The sequence below is a fragment of the Rattus norvegicus genome, chromosome 15, assembly GCF_021556685.1.
Source record: "Rattus norvegicus strain SHRSP/BbbUtx chromosome 15, alternate assembly SHRSP_T2T, whole genome shotgun sequence".
NCBI lineage: Eukaryota > Metazoa > Chordata > Mammalia > Rodentia > Muridae > Rattus > Rattus norvegicus.
Window position 1 is genome coordinate 60,010,538 of NC_141548.1, and position 22,240 is coordinate 60,032,777.

A 22,240-nucleotide genomic window follows, 5' to 3' on the forward strand; every position below is an offset into this window, starting at 1 on the left:
AAACAAAGATGCTGACAGCTAATAGCTGGGAAGATGAGACATAGGGAGGATTTGAGGTTCCCAGTCTTGGAGTCAGAAGAGAACCACAAGGAGGAAGAGAAAAAGGTAGAGAAAGGAGAAAGCCACTACAGGCAAGGTGAATGAAAATATAGGCATGAGGACTACCAACTGGAGTTAAGGGCTGTCCAGATAGAGCGTGGCAAATTATAACGTGGGGTTGTTGGTGGGGAAGTAGCATAGAGGGTAGAGATCTGCCCAGCTTTAGTGCTGATGGCTGCTTATTATAAATGAAATGTTGTGCATCTTTTATCTGGGAACTGAATAGTCAAAGGTGGTGTAGGAGCCCCTAATTGAGATGAAATATTTTCTACAACATTCCTCAATCCCTCTTTAGGTAGTGGTGAATTAATTAATCCACTCTATGATCCCTGCAGGTCACACTTCCGGACACCTACCAGAGCCATCTGGATTCTCGAAAGAAACACACACACACACACACACACACACACACACACACACACACACACACACACCAGCTTAATTTTAATATGTCTTGACTAGCTCAATACATACACGCCCCTCCAGCCTGACTTAACACCTCCTAAATCGATATTTTATCTTTGATGCCCTGGCTCCTTCTGGGTGGTCCCCTATCTTTGCTGCCCAAGATACTTCTGGGCAGCCCTTCTTGGGGCAGCTTTCCTTCTTGTACCTACATTTTGGCCATCACTTCTTCCTGTTCCTTCCAGGCATGGTGCATACTATTCCTTCTCCTGGCAACCCTTTCTTCCCCTCCTTGCATTCTCCCACCCCTTGCCCCTCAACCTAGAGGTTCCACCTCTTTCATTTCACCCAGCCATTGGCAATTGGCTCTTTATCGATCAATCAAAAACCAATTGGAACAGGGACCTTCAGCATTTGAATATGCAGATTTCCAATCTTGGGGGCCAAATTAAGACAAAGCATTAGAACCAATTTCTAACATCCCTACCTTAGTTTTTTGTTACTTTTTGGGACAGCACCTCTCCCTGAATCTGGAGCTCTCAGATTCAGTTGGATTATTGAACTCCAAGAATCATCCTGTCTCCATCTCCACAGTACTGGGTTACAGCCTGTGTGGCCTGCCTGGCTTTTTATGTGTGTACTGGGAATCTAAATGCAGATCCTCATGCTTATGTGATGTGGTGGTTTAGAGGAGAAATGTTCCCTATGGGAACATATTTGAACAGTTGGTCTCCAGTTGGTAGAGGAAGAATGCCAGGAATAGACTTTGAGAACTCAGCCTCACCCCACTTCCAGTTCCCAATCTCTTGGCTTCTATGTGATGAAATGGGATTCCTCAGCTGCCTGCTGCCACGTGTTCTTTGTCATGATGGACTCTCCCACTGGAACTAGGAGGCAAAATAAGCTTCCCTCCATAAGTTGCCTTAGTTGTGGTGTTTTTGTCATAGCAGCAAAACATAACTCATACATGTGGAAAGCACTTTGCCAAATGATCATAGATCCCCTGATCTCTTCAAAGATTTGTTCATGGAGTTTCTCAGGGGTCTGCTGTCATGTGGGGACATGGGCTGGCTTTAGTCACAGGTATTTGGGGGCAACCTTTTTCGTCCTTCTTATTTTTTTCCACAGATGATGCAACTTTTGTCCCGGCAATACTTTTTATTTGTTTCTGTTTGCTGCTTTGCCAAAGACCAATCTTAGCTTAGAGTGGGGTTCTGAGGGAAGGGGTGTTTGAGAGCCAAGAAACAAATACCTCGAAATAAAATCATGGGTTACAAGTGGATGACCTATGTTTTGCTCAAGACAGCTTTCCAGAATGTTCTCTCTATGTTCCGTTTTCTCTGAAGATCTCCAGACAGCCCTCTGCTCCAGACCACTTTTTTCTAAAAACCTCTCTGGATAGTTCATCTCTTGTAGACCAAAAATCCAGTCTTTCATTTACATATCCCTTTTGATTGTCCCATGACTCAGCATCCCATGACCCCAGCCCCTTGAAAGAGACGGCAAGCACAAGCACAGACAATAAGTTAGCTGGGTGGGACCCTGCCTCAAAATTAACATTCTTACCATGCCTGGCCCTTGACCTAAATTAGCTCTGTCCCAGGCTGACCTTGACCTCAGGAATCTTCCTGCTCTTGTATCTGCTGCCTTTGTATCTTTCTGAGAAGCTGGCTCATAGTGCTTCTGCCTCCGTTACTTTACATCTGTGAAGCTCCTTATACAATTCATACTGCATCATTATATTTTGCATAGATGAGAACATTTATTTTCGAACTCATGTTTTCAGAGTTCTTCCCCACAGCCTTAAAGGCTGTCCTGAAGGTCACAGCATTCTACCATTTTGTTGAGACATCAACACACTCTCACCTCTGAGACTTGTGCTGTCTCTGATTATCATGGCATCATTAACCTTGTCAGAGAGGACATTCCTCAAAGGAGGAACCCAAAGTAAAATATACAAGCAAGCCTTTAGCCCACAGCAACAATTGACAGTAGTAGAGGGCCATGCCCTGCTGGCTCTATTCCAGGGCCAGGAACCATGTTATGCTGTCCCTTACACATGGTCAAGCAGGACCCGACACTGCTTTGTTGGCTAGCATTACTCATGCCCCAAGAGCCAAGCATAGCATGTATATACAGATTTCTTTTAAGAGCACACCCTCTTGGAGTCTTTTCCTTAGCTTTTCTTCCTTATGTAGAAACACATAATTCATTCTTTCATTCTGTCATGGGGTATCCACCAGGGAAGACTGCTCACACATGGATTTAGACCAACAGAAAGTCTTTATTAGCCAGCCAGTGACTACACGGGATGTTCAGGACCCCAGTGTAGCCCCAAGTCTTTCCCAGTGGGGAGATTTTAAGCACAAAAACCATGTCCTGGGTTGACAAGAACAGTTAGTCAAAAACAGAATTACAGAAGCAAGGTTCATATATTTAAAGACTTTCCCAGACTATGAACTTTGATGAATTAGGCCTTTGTTTTCATTTTGGCAGGTGGTGCTGTCTATACGCTGAGTTTTACAGCCTGAATTCTATTTTCCTTATGAAGTCAGTTATGGGAAGGTCTGAGAGCCTGAATTCTATTTTCCTTATGAAGTCAGTTATGGGAAGGTCTGAGAGTCTGTTACAGTTTCGATGAACACATGATCATTGTATACACTTTGGGGGTACAATGTGATGTATCCTTTCCCTTATATATTCTGTACTGTTCCAGTCTAATTAGTCCCACCATAACCTCAAACATTTACCATTTCATGGCAGTCCATACCTCTTTTATCTGATCCTCTGAGTATTAGAGTGAGTAGATGGAACTTTATATATAGCTTGGGAGATTTTAAACAACCTACAAGATCTCTCATGTTTGCCTACTATTGTGCATAGATATATTTTCTAATATTATGTCAAAGTTTAATTTACATTGACAGATGCTCTCTGAAGGACACAAAACTGTTCTTGTGCATATATTTGTAAGTGAATTTATCATTCCTTGGAAGAAATATTTTAATTCTATTCTACTATTTTTCCAACTGACTTCAATAAGGTTCGTCTGACTTCTACAGATCAGCAGACAGGAGCTGCAGCTCTCTCCAACAGGTGTGGCCAGTTTTTCACTAAGGAAATGTCCTTTAGGCTTGCCTACAGCCTGATCTTGTGGAGGCATTTTCTCAATTTGAGGTCCCCTCCTCTCATATAACTTTAGCTGGTGTCAAGTTGGCATAAAGCTAGCCAGCACAGAATTGTCACAATGAAAGTTGTGATTCAGTGAGCTACTGTCCCTGGAGTTCACTGATATTAGCAAGTCCCTATTATCAGAAACCCCTTAACAAATGCTAGGTTAGAGAACACTCCCAAGAGTACATTCTTTGAATCAGTGGTCAAAGTGACTAGTATCTGGTGGTGTTTCCCTGACATCCAAAAGACAAGGGCCACCAATCTGATCTGCTTGTGGAAGTCACTCCCTAACCCAGTTGCAAATATCTGCAGCATCATAGCTCTTCATACAGCAACATTTCCTTTGAAACCTGCAAACTGGTGCAAGAGTAAACCTGGGAGCTGAGATTGCCCTGAATTCATCTTGTGGTGAAAAAATAAACAAAATGAAGTGCTTCCTCCATCTCTGGTCCACAAAGAGATAAGCAAGCATCTTTAAAAGTGAACAACAATGCAAAACGAAATCCCAGGAAAGAAACCACTGGAAACAATTTGTTCTCGGTCAAGAACTCTTCCTTGAATGTCTGGAGGACTATTCGGCATGCCGGCTGGTCCATCTCTCCAGCTGTGAAGATGTGATATTTAATGGAAGTAGATAATAGAAGAGAGGTGTCATTCAAAGTTTCAAAAGCCAAAAGATTTTTAATCTCACAGATGAGAACATAGGCAAACCTATGAAGGGATATATCTTTTAAATTGATTCTCACAACTATTGCCCCATAATGTCATTCTGTTGAGTTTGGTTGTTTCTCATGATGCTGGTTGTAGCTGTGTGTAGTGTAGTGGTGTCTTTTGCAAACGCAAAAGCCGAAAGACTTTTTCAGTACAATCTACAGCTACGAAAACCTCAGCAAAGGGACTGGAGGCTCAACGGTAGCGTACTTTCTTACCTAACATGTGCAAGGCCCTGGACTCCATTCTCTTCAATACAATCCAATAACAACAACAAGCCAATAACAAGTGAACCATAAAAACTACACAGTATTGGGCTGCAGAGATAGACAACAAACTTAGATAATTGACTGTCATAGAAAAGGTAGTTATTAGCACCTTAGATAAGTATTACTGTCATGAGACCCAGAGCACACAACGATAATAATTAAAAGCTGTTTCTGAATAAAATGTAATGTTTGTTATAATATTAACTGACAAGTAATATACAAATTTGGCACATAGCAGGGAACTCAACAAATGTTCATTTCTTTCCTTCTGTCTACCAAAAGAATTAGAACAAAAAAATAAAACAAAAGAGAAAAGACATCAGCTTTTTTTTTAAAAAAAAAACAAAAACAAAAAACAAAACAAAAAAACCAACAGTGTTCTTTTTAAGAACAGTGAGGTCAAGCCAACCTCAAACTTACTGTAAGCTGAGGGTGACCTTGAGCTTCTGACCCTCCGATGTCCACTTGTAGAGTTCTGGGGTTATAGACCTGAGTCACCACAACTCCCTTACACAGTGCTAGGGATTGAAACAAGAACTTTGTGTATGCTAGGTAAACACTCAACCAACTGTGCTCCATCTAAGCCTGAAAAACTCCACATTTAAAACAAAACAAAACTCCAAACAAACAAACAAAAACAAAAACAGGTATATTTCTGGATAGTAAGCAGAAACTTTACTACTAACCCGAGACAAGAGTTGTTTTCTTACCAAAATTGTTGCCCCACAATGAGAAAAAAAAGATTAAATCTTAAAATATTATGAAAAAGTGAAATAGTTGACAATAGAGTCTTGAGAAGGAAGTGTCTGGGTTGGACTCAGGAAGAAGCTCACTCAAGCAGAGCCCCTTGGGTCGGCTTGGGTAAAGGAGACTCAGGCGAACAGAGGAAGAACAGGCCCAGAGGCTGGCTGTCTTCCTGCAGACTTGACAGAACAGAAAAGAAATGTCTAGGTTCCGGGCCAACTCTGCTGAGTTCTTGAAGGAGACCTTCATGCCTGCAAAGGGAAAGGTGAAACCTGAAGATATGGCTCAAAGTAACAAGGCTTGCTCTGAGGCTATGACTGCTGATACAGAATTATGTTCCTCTTAAAGGCAATGAGACAGGAACAAAAGAAGAAAGAAGACCCACATCCTCACAAAAAGACTAACGTCTTTCTTCCTGCTTTGTTCTGAATATTTGTCCAAAGATCAAGAGAGTGAACCCCCAGACTTGTCCACTGGAAATGTAGCAAGGAAATTGGGTGAGATGTCTGAGCAAGCAGCCCAAGATAAACCAGCATCTGAGCAGAGGAGCTGAACTAAAGGAAGTATGAGGGGTGGGATACTGCACGCCTTGCAGAAGTGATGTAAGAAAGCAGGGCCCGGGTGGGGCAGCAGGCTCGAGGAAGAATGAATAGACGAAGAGGAGGGTGAAGAAGAGGAAGGGGAGAGGGAGGAGGAGGAGAGGGAGGAGGAGGAGAGGGAGAAGGAGGAGAGGGAGGAAGAGGAGGTGGAAGAAGAGGAAGAGGAAAAGAGGAGGAAGAGAAGAAGAAAATAAGGAAGAGGAAAAACAAATGAGTCAGAGCGTGTGGAAGCCCAGTCACTTGTTGGGAAAGGGAAACTTAAGGACAGCTCAACAGTGGCTTCTGTATAAACACCATACAGTTTTCACTTAGTTTATACAATTCTTTATAAAACACATTCCTTTAAAATTTCATACTGTTCAGGGGTTGGGGATTTAGCTCAGTGGTAGAGCGCTTGCCTAGGAAGCGCAAGGCCCTGGGTTCGGTCCCCAGCTCCGAAAAAAAAGAACCAAAATAAATAAATAAATAAAAAATTTCATACTGTTCAAAATGTCAATTATAATAGGTTGCATAGATGACACAACTATATGATCCCTATTCACTTTAAGGCCCCGGGAGCAGTATTGAAGAGGGTGTGGAAAGAATGAATGTAAAGACCCGAAGAATGGAGGAATACTGTGAGAGGCTGGCCTCTGAACACGATATGGCTGGCTGTGAGACGCACGCATCCACAGCAGCTGTGTTTACCCATGCCAGATCCAGAGAGTTAAACATTCCATTGTGGAAGGGGAGGGGCTCTCAATACCCCAACCCCTAGCTGAGTTGCTTATGGCAACTGATAACTGTTAAAGGACAGAGTCACTTTTCTTTGAGGAAGGTAGCCATTGGCAGGTTTCCCACACCACTGTGCATGACCCAGCAGCCATGCACATATACAGCAGTACCAGTTGAACTTAGTGGGTTGTCTTATAAAACAACATGAAATTAAGAGGGATACAGGAGACTTGTTGAGGGGAGGGGTGGTGGTGGAAGGGTATGGGAGACGTGTTGGGGGCAGGAGGTGGTGGTGGTAAGGCTGGAGGGCATGACTGGGAGATGGATACAACTAAGATACATTGCATACACTTATGAATTTGTTTTTTATTATAAGTTGTAAGGATCTGAGGACTTAGCTCACTTGGGTGCTTGGAGTGCTAAATTAATATTCACAAAGTCTTCAGTTCAATCCTCAGTTCTGTGGTAAATAGAAAAGACTTTAAAGCAGTCTGTAGCTTTTTGTGGGGTTTGTTTATTCGTTCTCTTGTTTTTTGCAACATAGTTTCTCTATGTTGATCAAGCTGGTCTTAAACTCACACTGATCCCCCAGCTTCTGCCTTCTTACTGATAAATTAATGGAGTCCTCCACACTGGTCTGCAAGTTAAGTTGTTAAGGGGCTACTACATAGATTTTTTAGAGCTTTTGATGTTGAATGTTCATAAATATTTAATGGTTTCTTTAAAGTCTTGTGTGTGGTAACACAGCCAACTTCATAGGAATTCATACCAGTTTTTCCTTTTTAACGGTGTTTGTAATACAACTGTGTACATTAAAATATAAAAAAAGACTAGAGACCATCATGTATAATTTACATACTAGTCTATAAACTCAAGTGAAAATGGCACTGATATAATAAAGAAACAGAAAACAAAACTTGAGACTCCTCCTACTTGGATGTCAGAACAGTTTTTCCCGCCTACACAGTTGAGCCCTGGTTAATGCCACTGTGTTTGTCCTGTAACCTTCCATGGTTATTTTGAGGGTTCCAACCAGCTCACCAGCAACTCTGTCTCCTCCAGGAAAGAACTGCTTGGCTCAGTGTTTCCGAGGTTCCCAGAGGTGCTCTAGGAAGATGCAGCCTGAGCAATGTGCTGACACCCTTCTTGTTCAGCCTTTTAGCTTTTTAGCAGTTGCACATCTTGTCAAGCCTAGACTGTGGATGACTACCCTTTGCCTTCTAAAGCCGAGGTCTTGTCAAAGCTTATGACATTAGGACAAATTGCCCTGTGAATGTAAATGTCATGTGTGGTTATTGGCCTGTTCCAGAGTTGGTTAAGCTCCATCTGTTGGTTTATACACAGCATTCAAGCTCTCAGGATGCAAACATCTGGCTATACTGGTGGTACCACACTGAAAACACAAAGTATCCTTGCACTCTGAGGTGCCAGTTATATCTGAGTCCTTGTTCGTCTATGTTAGAGCCATATTCTCATAGTAAGTTTGCGCCTCTCATCACAACCCCTACCCTTAACATGTCCACATCTAACTGTTCTCCATAGTGTCAACAGATTCCACTCAACTCAGCTGGAAGAAAAATGTCACCGCCCAGTTAAGTAACTCACCCACGAGTCAGTGACTTAAAGGCTGAGAGATAGAAGAACAGTGTTCTCTATCCAAAGAATCCAAATGTGTGCTGGGATCCCGCTGATCTGCCCTGTGTGTTATCGAGGGTCCAAGCAGGAGAAAGAGCGCAGCCTGGGTACTTCAACGGCAAGAACTACACAGGGGATACAACGCTCACAGACTGCTCTGTAAGTCTAAAGTACCACACATAATGGGAGCCACCATTAATCAAGCCACCAGTGAACTCCTCAAGCCTGTTCTATTCCACAGTTTACCCAGCCAATTTCTTTGTTCTATTCTAAGCCTTGGGGACAATTGCTTCTTCCTGAAGCTATTCTTCTTTAACCTCCCTTTCACCCTTGTTTCTTTATCTAGTCAATCATACTCTTGGGCCCTTCGACTTCCACCAAACTTACCCCTTAATAAATATCAAATAAATTAAACCAGCATTAATAATGAGTGGAAAAACTTACAGCTTGTCAGCAACAACATATAAGTATGTCTTACATGTGTTGGATTTTTTTCGTTAAAATATTTTTTAGACTACATTAAAACATTTTAAGCACTTTCCCCCCAGATACTTCACACCATATTTCTGTTCTTGTTTTTAATGAAGAGGAACCCAAAAATGGGAAATGAAGTCATACAGCATTTGAATCTATTGGGTAAGCAATTGCTCCAGCACCCTTGGGACAGGCCTGACTCTTGCTCCTAAGTTTTGGTCAGGGATACGAGTGCTTCTTCAAATAAAATGCAAATCGAAATCTTGGAGGGAAGTTACAAGAACTAGCAAGCACTTTTTCCCCATCGCCCCCTGTTTCTGCTTTAACTTGTTTGCTTGCTCTACAAGAAAGACGTTAAGAAAGATCCAAACCTAGCTTGTGCCATCATTTTGTTTTTGCCTGCCTTTAATCCCAGGACTCTGGAGGCAGAGGCAGGCAGATCTCTGAGCTGGAGGCCAGCCTGGTCTACCTAGTGAGTTTGAGGATGGCCAGAGCTACACAGAGAGAAACTCTGGGAGGGAAGTGGCAGTGTCAGATTTACTCCATGTTTCTTATGGATGCACTGGCTGGTTTTGAGTGTCAACTTGACCTAAGCTAGTGTCATCGGAGAAAAAGATGCTTCTGTTGAGGAAATGCCTCCATGAAATTCAGCTATAAGGCATGGTCTCTGTTAGTGATTGATGGGAGAGGGACCCAGATCTTGTGGGTGGGGCCATCCCTGAGATGGTGGTCCTGGGTTCTGTAAGAAAGGAGGTGGGGCAGGCTGTGGGAAACAGGCCACTAAGCAATACCCATCCAAGGCCTCTGCCTCTGCTTCTGCCTTTGGGTTCCAGCCCTGCTTGAGTTCCCATCCTGACTCACTCCAGTGATGGTCTATGATCTGAAATATACTTATACAGCTTAAGAAACCTTTCCTTTCCAGCTTGCTTCTTGGTCATGGTGCTTTGCCGTGGCAATAAAAACCCTCAGACAGTGACCTTTTGATAGTACAACTTGAAATGAAAATATTCGGATTCCTTCTCTGCCACGAGTAACCATAAGGAGGCCAGTTATCTAGTGGCTGCTGTCTGCTGCTGAGTCGAAAACTGGAAAGGTAATAAATGTTGTGAATAGCTAAGCTGTCATGTGACCTTCAAAAAGCTTGTACTTCTCATCATTTTGAACATTTTTAGAACATAAGCACACGTTTCCACTATGGCTACTACCTAGATACAAATCTGTTGCTTTATTTGTATGTGCAGAATCCTACAAATATGTATAGGAAGGCCATGCATCATTTGTTCTATCCATGTAAATATTTCAATATCAAATCTGACAGTTGCTATTAAACAAAACTAAGGCACTCACAGGAAGCTCCAGAGAAACCCATGAAGCTAATGAAAGCCAAACTCCATGCATTTAAACATACTGCCATCTGCATTTGTCCCCTGCCTTGCTGCTGTGATGAAACACCTAACAAAAGTAGCTCAAGAAAGAAAGGTTTGTTTGGCTTACGGTTGGATGGAGCAGTTCATCATGATGAACGAGTCACCTCGGTGGGGGCTTGAGATAGCAGGTCATACTGCATCCCAGGTGAGGAAGGAGAGAGCCTTGGATGCTCCAAGGCTCAGATTGATTTGTGTTTTCTATCAGCCCAAGACCCCAACCGGTGGAATGGAGCCACCTGCTGTCTTCCCACCTCCATTAACTTAGTACAAGGTGAACCCTGTAGGCTGGCTCTCAGGCACGCGGGAGGCTTGTCTCCTAGTGATTCTAGGCCTTGTCAAGTTGACAGCACTATTCATCTCTCCATCTCTGCAAATGCGTTCATAGCCGAGCAATTTCTCTTCTATATCACTTGAGGTGTTTCACCAGGAACAAACTGCCTAAGCCTCAGACACTATAAATATGAGAACTTTCTAGAAGTATAAGCACCTTTATCAGTTGAGCAAAATTCAAACAGAACACTTTAGCCTCACTTCAAGTATTATACAATACATATTCATCAAAACATGTACATGTTTAAGAAAGTCTGAAGAAGATATATGTATATATATATATATATATATATATATGCTTCTACTTTCGTTTTCAAGTCTCAGTTGTGTACATTTCTTGAAAACTACGTACACTGTCAAGAATGCGAGGGGGCATCTAATGAACTTACAACACTGACTTATATAACAGCAGTTCTTTCAGGATTTGAAATTTTATCAACTTTGTAAAGGGGGGCTGGTAGGATAGCTCAGTGAGTAAAGGCACTTTCTACCAAGCCAGGTAACCTAAACTTGATGTCGGATCCACAAGGTGGGAGGGAGGACCAGTTCCAAAAAGTTCCTCTCTGACTTTCACATATGTACATACACACACACACACACACACACACACACACACACACACACACACACCAAAAAAATTCAGGAATTAAAAAACACTGTGTGAAATAGGTTCTGCTTTTAGGTTGTCAGTGTTTCAAAGCTCGTTCCCACAACAAAGAAACCTAGCATTCCTTTTTTCTGTTCTCCCTTCCTCCTTTCTCCCTCATTACCTCTCCTTTCCTCCCTCCCTTCCTTTTTTCTCTCCTTCTCTTCAAAAAACATCTCACTCCACACCACAGGTTGTCTGGGAGCCCATTATATACTCCAAGGCTGGCACTGAACTTAGCACGGTGATCCTTCTGCCTCAGCTCAAGTACTGTGCTTGGAGAGGTTTAGGCCACCAAGTCCAGCTTCTCCTAAAATACTTAATAGAATTTCCATGAACTGGTAACTGTTGACAGCTAGTGTGTGTGTGTGTGTGTGTGTGTGTGTGTGTGTGTGTGTGTGTGTGCGTTCACAGAATTAGCCACGATGTGGTTTCTGATGTGTTTGAACCAGCCAGCTTCCTGAATCATAGAGATATTCTAGGTAGAAAGGAGGCAGAAGAAGGCTAAACTGAGCCACAAACATCTCAGATACTGAGGTTTCTAAAACAAAAGGCATCTAATCTGAGGCAAGTCTTTCTTTGTCTGTTAAGAGAAGTCCATTTTGTATTCCACTTACTGCTTCTTTGAGGAAAAAAACCCTAGAGCATCTTTGAGGCCACAAAGGCTTTCCCTGCTGCTACAATAAACTCAGGCCCAGCCTCCCCCACCTCTGGGACACCTCGGGAAAGCGTTTATAAAGTGTTGTTTTACACGCTGTAAGATTTTCTCTGATTGCTAGCTGTTTTATATTCTTGCCGCTGATGTAACTTACATATTATAGACTCAACATAGCTCATGATATAATGGAATTATTGTTAGATCATTACAAGGAGTTATAGTAATATGAATTTGTTTGAATTATTTATTAGTGTAACAAACCCATTTATCTGAATTTTAATATTTACTTCATAAGTGATATGTATGTATATTTAAAAGTTTTTAAGTACATTGTGTGTGTGTGTGTTCCTGAATTATGCATGTGCACCAGGTGAGTGCAGGAGTCTGAGGTTTCAGAAGAGGGCCTATGCCTGCCTATGCTGTATACCGCTGTATGGAGTCTACCTTCCATAAGTTTCAGTTTTACTTCAATGAATTTAAACAACTTTGAATTGAAAATATTCAGAAAGAAAATATATCTGTATTAAACACATATAGACTGCCTTCATTCTCATCATTGCTCCATAAATAAATGCAGTACAGTAACGTTTATACTACACGTGGTGTTGTAGGCAATAAAGGATTTAAAGTATATGGGAAGATGTGAGGTTGTCTGCAAATACTATACCATTTGATGCATGGGACTTGAGCCTCTGGAGAGTTAATATTCAAAGAACCCTGAGGGACAATTGTATATGTAACAATATAGAAATTATATTGTAATATACCTGCATTATTTGGGTGTAAATATTTAGCCCATTCTGTACTAGAAATCGTGCCATTTTGATTGACTTTATATAACTTGCTTAAGTGAACCTTTTTGTCTTTGAGACAAGATTTCATGTTGCCCAGACTGGCCTGTAACTCATTATGTAGCCAAGGTTGCCCTGAAACGCTGGTCCTTCTGCTCCTTCCTCCTAGGGGCTAGATTCCAGTATGCAACAACACACTGAGGTTTGGTTATGTTGTTCTCTTCTTAAGACAGGATCTTGCTCCGTAGCCCAGGCTGGACTAGTGATCCTCTAACTCAACATCCTGTTGTTCTTACAGACATCAAGCTATTTATGTTTGTGCTCTTTGGATTCAGTCATTGCGGCTGTGAATAAAGCATTAGCAAAATGGAGGTGAAATGGCTTCACAATTTGAGAGCAGGCCTTTGAGGTCCTGGATAATCAGTTCCTATCTCACTCCTTGCCATTTTGTCTTGTTCTCTCTCTCTCTCTCTCTCTCTCTCTCTCTCTCTCTCTCTCTCTCTCTCTCTTTCCCCTCCCACACACACACACTCAGACACATACTCAGACACACACACATACACACCACTACCACACACACACACACACCACTATCATCACATACATATATATCACATGCATACACCAAACACACACACACATACACACACACACTTATTCACTCACACACTCACACCCACACCACTACCACACACACATATACACACACACTTACTCACACACTCACACACACATACACACACACTCAGACACACTCACATAGACACCACTACCAAACACACACACAAACACACACACCACTATCATCACATGAATACATACCACATGCATCAGACACACACACACACATTCAGACACACACACATACACACCACTACCACCACACACACACACACAAACACACACACACCACTATCATCACATGCATACATACCACATGCATCAGACACACACACATACACACACACACACCACCACCACCACCACCACCACCACCACCACCACCACCACCACCATTCTTGCCACCACCACATACACATAAGGATGCTTAGGTTGCTGTCCTCTTAACTGTTCTCACGTGTGTGAGGCACATGCCCTTTAGACCTTCATGGGGTGATTCCTTTTGCTTGGAATGTTTTGTTCAGAAAACCTCCTGACTCATGTCCTCCACATTGCCGAATCTTTGCCCAAAGGTCATCTTCTGGTGGAGGCCTCCTCTGCCTGCCTGACTAGGAGGAGCCCTCTTGTCCTCCCAGGCATGCCAGTTCTGCTCTGCCTTTTCTGCACAATTCTCGTCTTCAAGTATTCTCAGAACATTTCAGTCTCTCTCTCTGTCTGTCTATATGTATGTATGTATGTATGTATGTATGTATGTATGTATTGATGTATCCATCAATGTTTCGATATATGTATGTATGTATGTATCTGTCTGTGTATGTATGTATCTTTCTCTTTATCTAGTGTGTGTGTGTGTATGTGTGTGTGTGTGTATGTGTGTGTGTGTGTGTGCTCACGCACGCTCATGTGTGTGCCATGAAGCACATATGGAGGTCAATTCCTACTGTCGGGCCTCAGCAAGCACCTTTACCTGATGAACCATCCTGCAGGCCCCTCATACACCATTTATTAGATTTGTGTTAACTTTGTGGGTTTGTACGTTTTGCCAAAGAACTTTAAGTTGCCTTAGGAATTATTGCTAGTTTTGAGGACTATAGGGAACCCAACCTCCTGGGAGTCTGTATTTTGTCATTCCCAGTATCTTCCATTCTTTGGGAGGAGGGAAGAGCAACTGTTATATCTGCTTCTCCCTATTCCTGTACACCCAGCTAAAGACCAGCGCACTCTTGTCTACTTCATAGAGAAAAAAAAGACAATAAAAACAAAAGAGAAGAAATAGAAGTCCCTGAGTAATCCTCAAAACAATAATGCTGGACCTTGCTAATCCCACTGGGCAAGAATAAGGCCACTACAACAATTTTGAACCAAATTTGAAGCAAGCTTGAATAGAATACTGCCCAGGAGCATGGACTCTGGCTAGGACCTTTCCGGAGATTCCCAGGAAATGGCCACAAGCTACACTGGCCAGATGCTCATAAAGACAAAGCCGTACTTCCAGGTTTCATCCGATCGATGTCAAGATGTATCCTGATGTATTTCCTGCCTACATGTGTCCCATCTACCTGTGATCTAACGCATCAGGTGCAAATGGATCCACCAAACTTGCTTAGGGAAGCAAAGGAAGCTGGCTTGTTATCCTCTATGAACAACGGTCCAGGATCTTGGGATGTATCTGTCCTCAGGCAAAGGCTTACAGGTCAGAGGCATTTCTGCTGTATGGATCTCGTAGGCGTGTTAATTAAAATAAAAAAACATACCATTGGTTCTGACAGACTTTATGGTGAAATGTTATGTGGTTACCTGAAAAGTATTATCAGGGAAGAGACGTAGTATTCAGTAACAGGCACTAAAACTTACAGAAAAGATAAAATGTCTCAACCTTACACCTGAACAAATTCTAGCAATTAAAATAGAAACCCCAAAACGTGTCTGCTGTAGAAAAGCATATGCCATTAATACCAACCAATACTTGGGAAGCTGAGACAAGCAGATCTCTGTGAGTTTAAGGAATACACAGTGAGATCTTGTCTCCAACAAAATGAATGAGCCAACCAACCAGACAACCAACAGAGACCCAAAATGTTTGCAGTAAGATACGAATATTGACCTATATTAAAAGGAAGTAACATGTGTAACAAAAAGACAGAAGAGAATATATTTCATAGCTTTATCCAATGCAATATTTAAATTTTTATATTAAAAAGACAAAGTTTAGTAACACATGGCAAATTTGTAAAAATAGCTAAAGGTCTATTTTCCTTCACATGTAAAAATCCTTTATATACCAAGTAACACAAATGTTTAGTAGAAAAAATTATAACTGCGGGCTTTTCCACCAACGACCCAGTTTCTGAATAAATACTTGGAGGCTTATATATTTATGAATAAATGCTTATGCCATAAGCTTTGGCTCATTCCCTGACTAGCTTGTAACTTTTATAACCAGTATAAACTATTCTACCACAAGACTAGCGACCTCTCCTCAGTTTCATGAGTCCGACTTCCTCAGTGTCTGGGGTAAATCTCCCATCTATTGACTATCTCCCGGAACTCCAATCTCTCTCACAGAACTCCCACCTTCTCCTTCCTGCCTTTTGCTAATAGGCCATCAGCTTTTTTATTGAAAGGCAATGCTTGCACACAGTGCATAGGAGATTATCCCTACAAAATTAGTCTGAGGAAACAAATCCATCCAAGGAAAGAAGTCCTACTCAGTGTGTTGGCACAGATGTTTAATTCTAGTGTTGAGGAGTCAGAGGCAAGATGAATACCAGGAGTGTGAGGCCAGGTCTTCTCAGCAGATCCTGCCTCAACCAAAACGACTCCCAAAGAAATAAGACTGTCTCTAGCTTGATGAATGCCCATGTTGACGGAAATCGGTGAGCACAGCTGTCTTTATAGACTTCTGGCCCAGGTATAAATGGATCTGTGTTCTGATCTTGTGACCAGAAGGAACAAAATATAAAACTGGAATGTTCTGTGACACAGCAGGGCTGCTTCTAGCAGATACACTGTTGACAGTCTTCTGGATAAGAATATGTAGGTCTTGAAGGATGTTCCCTGTGCCTCAAAAGCAGAAACCTGACACTGCCTAAACGCCCATTACGGTAGATGAAGTAAAGCTACATTTGGGACTCTAGCAGTTATGCAACTGTGGACTGGTATGAAGAGACAGATGTACTAATTCTGGAAGACAATCCTGTTGTTTCTTTGAGTAGTAGAAAGAGGATTGTAGTTGGGAGAAAAGAAAGGGCAGGGGACTGGAAAGATGGCTCAGCTGTTAAGACTATTGGGTGCTTTTCCACATGGCAGCTCAGAACCATTAGTAACCATAGTCCTAGGGGATCATGTGCCCTCTTCTAACTTCAAGAGGACACATGGTATCGAGGTATATGCACATACTGGTAAGCAAAACACTTACACATATAAAATAAAAATTAAAAAATTTAAAATTAAGAAAAAAGAAAGAATAAGTCTATCAATGTAGAGACATAAGACCCAGCCAAACAGGTGTTCTTGTTACTTTGTTTCTTTCTGAGACAGTCTCTAGTCCAGGTTGGCCTTGAACTCATTATGTGGCTGAGGATGAACTCAAACTCCTGATCCACCTGCATCCACTGCCTGAGTGCTGGGATTACAAGGTGTGCCGGTCAGTTTGATTTGCTGTGTCGTGGATGCTAAGCAAGCATCCTATCCCTCAGCTCTGTTTCTAGCCATCTCTTTAATTTGTAAGCTGCTCTGTTAGGTTGGGGAAGTTCTTCGGAGTGTTTCCTAAGTGGTCACCTCCCCTCTCCTAGCTCCCCTGCTGCCAATGGCCCTCTTTCTTTTAACAGTCCTTCCACCCTGGGTGGCCTTAACCAGGGCATCCCAGGCCTCAGAGGAGGGAGCCACAATGGAACAGAATACAAAAGAGAACATTCTCAACCTTTTAGTTTCAAAATAGACTTCTGAAGCTTCTGGCAGAGACAATACCTTAAACAATAGCTTTTAAAGGAATGGCTGTTGACCTGACAGCGAGTTTTCCTATGTGGGGCAAGATAAAAGTTTTTGATGGGAAAGAAAGAAGGAGCAGAGAGAGGGGAGCTGTTGGGAGCAACATGGTCTCAGCTTCAGGCTAAACCTCAGTTCCCTATGTAAGGCTTCTCCACAAAGCTCCATTTGTCAGCACACACAGTGATATACAGGTGGGACAAGAAACCTGGACCAGAGTTTGAGGTGGTGACTCATGCGTTTAATCCCAGCACTCAAGAGGCAGAGCAGGTGGGTCCCTGAGTTCAAGGCTTGCCTGGTTTACATCCTGAGTTCCAGGATAGCCAGGGCTACACAAAGAGAAACCCTGTCTCAACCAACAAACAAAAACCCAACAACAACAAAAAAGTTGACAAGGTAAACATGCTGGTTTTGTTTTGTTTTGTTTTTCTCTGCTGACAATACTGGGGGCGGAAAGAAAGAGAAGGGAAAACTCTGGACTGGGCAGGTGGGCATCACTGGCTGGAGCTCAGGGTACAACCTTCAGTGTCAAATAAAAAGCAGCAGCTGGGCCAGCTAGGCAACACCTCCATCAACAGTTACAATGTAAGTCCCATGGTCTACATTATGTTTCTCATGGCTAGGACAAAGTATCGGACGAAATCATTGATGGAAGGGAGGGTTCATTTCTGCTCAGGGTTTGAAGATATAGTCCATCACCATGGAGACATGAGGCAGCTTGTCCCATTATACAATTGGGAAGCAGAGAGAGATGAAAGCTGGTGTTTGGCTCACTGTCTTCTTCTGGTCCAGTCTTGGACCCAATTTCATGGAAGGAAGCCACTCACATCCAAAATAGGTCATCCCATCCCAGCTAATTCAAACTGTAACCTCCCAAGGGTGGCCCAAGGTTTGCCTCTTGGGTAATTCTAGATCCTGTCAGGTTGATTCTCAAGAGCAGCCATCACCAGGTCTGTGGTGGATACCAGTGTAGAGGTGAGAAGCAGCAGTTGCTCAGGGTTAGATGTGACAGTGGAGTTGGTGCCAATGTGTGCAGATCTCTGCCATGCACCAGAGCCAGCCTCCCTGAGTCTATGACAATTGCAATAGCAGCAACCATCCAAGGCAGAATAAAGGACAGGGGGTTCCCAGCTAACTGGGAACTCTGAAATGCCTCCTTTGCTTTGACAATTGCTGCATTTCTGCTGCTAATGCCCCAATAGAGATTAAGACTAAAGTTATATTTGAAGCTAGAAAGATAGCTCCAACCTCCACTTACAGGTACATACCCACACACAGACACATACTTAAAAATGAATCCTTAGCAGGTTACATCTTTGCAGTTCTGAGTATGTGTCTTAAAAGTCATCATGCCTAATGGATGGAACTAGAAAACATTATTCTGGGTGAGGTGGCCCAGACCCAGAATGATAAATACAGTATGTGCTCGCTTGTAAGTGGAGATTCACTGTTAGATAAATGATAACCAAACTACGATTCATAGACTCAGGGAGGTTAGGTAAAGAGGAAGGGACAGATGCAGGGATGTCTCTAGGAGGGAAAATAGAATGGATTTTACTGGCAGACTTGGGTCTGAGGGGGGTGGAAGCCAGGTGTGTTGCAGAGAGATTGGGAAGAAGGAGAAATGTCTGAAATCGGGGGAGCACTTGTGGAGAGATATGAAAACCTATTACAGTGTAAACTTCCTGGAATGCAGTCCTAATAAGAACTCCTGATAACGGGGGATCCAGAATCTCAACTGATTACTATCTCTTGTAGTCAGGAGAGGCTTCAAGTGGCATGACTTGGTTGCATCTAATCTAGTTGTTGGCCAAGGGGTCCCATGAAAAACCCCCAAACAACCTAGGCTGTTGCTAAGACACAAGGTTGCTTTCTGCAAACTGACAGTGGGACTTCATTGCCACATAAGTCATTGAACATGGAGAAGTCAAGCTGGTGCCTACACGGAGCCTTCACCCCTACACTCTAGTGTCTTTGGTGCTTGAAGGTGCTTCTTGCACTACTGAATGAGAAATATAGACACCAAAACAGCCACGAAACCTTTGCCCTACAGGCTGTTCTGCCTGCATAATATACTAGGGCAGTGGTGGCTCAGAACTTGTGCCAACCAAGGTGTGATTGACCTAAGGCCCACTTCACAAGATGGAACCCATTCCTGACACTGCTTGGGTAACCAAGAATCAGAGACTAGATAGCACAGAGACCTAGTCTCTAGTAACACCAAACACTACTGATATAAAAAAATTAATAAGTGTTAATAAGTGATTCCTAATGATATTCTATTATATTCATAGATCAGTGCCTTATCCCGTCATCATCAGAGAAGCTTCCTCTGACACTACATGGGAACATATGCAGAGACCCACAGCCAGAGATTATGTGGAAAGAGACTTTAAATTGGAGGTTTCCATCAAATCCCTCCCCTAAGACTTAGGGAATCCCGTGGAAGAGGAGCTAGAAAGATTGTAAGAGCCAGAGAGGGTGAAGGACACCAGGAGAACAAGGTCCTCTGAATCAACTAAACAATGAGCTCACACAGACTGAAGCAGCAGGCACAGGGCCTAGAGTAAGAGAGGAGTAAGAGAGGGCAAGCAGCCCCTTTTATAGTGTCAGGCACAGCTGGCTGTTGCCAGGCAACTGTGGGGCGGAGCTTACCTGGCTGTTCCCAGGTAGCTGTGGGGGTGGAGCTTAGGCAGAATACCAACAGTCAGCTTAGTATTTTTATGGGACTCCTGGCTGTGAGAACAAGTGGGTCCCTGACTCTCTTTCTCCTGTTGGGTTGCCATATTCAACGTCAATATGATAGCTTTGCTCCACTTTATTATATTTTATTTGTCATGCTTGGTTGTTATCTCTTGGAAGCCTGCTCTTTTCTGAGAGACAGACAGGGAGTGGACCCGGAGGGAGGGGGAGGAGTAGAAACTGAGAGGGGTAGAGGGAGGGGACTCTAAAATCAGGGTATATTGTATGAGAAAGGAATCTATTTTCAATAAAAAAGTGTAAAAAATATATCATGTCTTCAATGTAAAGATGTTTGTTTACTTGTTGATAAGTAATAGAGAAATACAGAAATTTGACAGGAGACATTTCTGGGAGTATTGGGCTGCAGGAACCTTTCGCTCCTTTGTAGCTCCTTTTACCCTTTGTAGCGTGATTAAGTTTATAATAATCGTGGATGACCTTGCCGTTGGAAAGCTCAGAGGACATGAAGTGAGTCCCACACGACTTGTGATACAAGCCTGAGACGGCCCTATCAGTACAGCACAAGCCTCACAAGTGTAGGTCCTGGATTTGATACCCAGAACACATGAATCATTGCCGTCATGGTGGTTGGTACTTGCTTGTCATTCCAGCTCTAGGGAAGCAGAAACAAGTGGCTTTTTTGACTTGATAGTCAGCTAGTCTATCCTAACTGATGAGTTCTAGCTCGACAAGAGATTGTCTCCAAGAACGTGGGTGATGTTACTGAGGGTAACACGAGGGTGTCTTCTGACCTTCAAAAGCATGTACCCACATGTATGCACACATGAACATGCACACACACATGTACACACACACATGCACACACATGTACACACACATGCGCGCACATTTCTTTAAAACAAAAACAACTTGAAATACAATGAGACTTGCATCCACTGAAGCAGAGCACATGTCCCTTAGAGGTAAGCACAAGAGGGCGTAGCCCAGCCTTTGAAACCCCATGACAGTTTGTAGTACCTTGTCATTGAGAGAACCCCACCCCACCCATCCCTCAGCGCACTGTTGCGGATGATCTCTGAACCAAGTTCCACTTTTAATCTAAATCCAGGAAAAGAAATAGTCGTGTGGCATTCATGAGTCTCAATCCCCTCCTCCTTTATGCTAAGCCATGCAAAAACCTTCAAATAAACCTTTTCCGAAAACCTGGATGGAACTAGCTTTAAAAAGGAGCGACCGAAGGAAATGATTAATGTTCTTTAAATATTTGGGTCTGCGTGGCAGAACATGGAGGGGGTGTGTCCTCAGCCACTGCTCCTACAGGGTTTCCTCTTTCCAGTGGTGACCGCAGACAATACAGTTAAAATGGTGACCAGAAGGACAATGCTTTCATGTGGATCTCTCTTGACCGTATTATTGTTTTTCTTATTTTCAAAGGGGGTTTGCGATAGCTGCTGCTGCTGTTGGTCAACTGGAATTAACTAAAACCCAAGCGGCTGGGCGCACTGCGAGGGAGTTTTCTTAATTAAATTACTTGAAGCGGGAAGATTTACCTTTAATCCAGATTGCTCAAGGTGGGAAGACGCACCTGTCTACCAAGTCCATCCCTTCGCTGGCATTAGAGCCCACTTTCGGGGGAAGGGGATCCTGGCATATACTGAAGACCAGCGGAGACATCCAGCCTCGTGGACTAAAGAACTGATGTATTTTTGGACTTCCCATCGATAGACAGTCACTGAATATGCACATTTGTTCTATCAGCGCTGTTCCTGTAGAGAACCCTGACTACTACAAGAGTGGATGGAGATAAAAATCGTCATTTGAGCAAGGTTCACATGGATTCTAAGATGGCGGACTAATGGGAGCACAAGACATAGGGTGAGTCTGGGGGACTGGAGGACTGCAGGGAGTTGCTGTGGGCGGAGCTCCAAGAGTTCCCTGATGCCCAGGCTACTTAAAATCCAGGGGAAAGCTGGGGAGGGGGTGGAGGTATGCAAATATTTGATTTAAATCACCACTATGCCGCTGTGACTGAGTGTGGAACCTTGCTAGGATGCAGAGCACAAAGGATTGTTCTCTCCACGTGGGGCTTCTAAACTGCCCTGGGTGTCTTGTTCGCTCTTTAAAAAGGCAGGCTTATTGTTAAGTGTAATTTAATCTCGCCAAATAAAAATGTCAGGTTAGTGGCAGGTGGGTGATTAGCCCATAGTTTATTCCAGTGTTCCTGAAATGACTGCTTTCTTCTGATAATTACAG

At 42.9% G+C, this 22,240-nt stretch overlaps 1 long non-coding RNA gene across 1 annotated transcript; it reads right to left on the reverse strand.

The window, feature by feature from the left end:
- Positions 1–2,771: 2,771 nt before the first annotated feature.
- On the reverse strand, positions 2,772–20,089 carry LOC148001068 (uncharacterized). The gene is made up of 3 exons (XR_015638995.1): positions 19,940–20,089; positions 5,345–5,653; positions 2,772–4,282 (listed from the first exon to the last, which is right to left on the reverse strand). It is a non-coding gene; the product is annotated as an uncharacterized LOC148001068 (long non-coding RNA).
- Between the last annotated feature and the right edge of the window lie 2,151 nt (positions 20,090–22,240).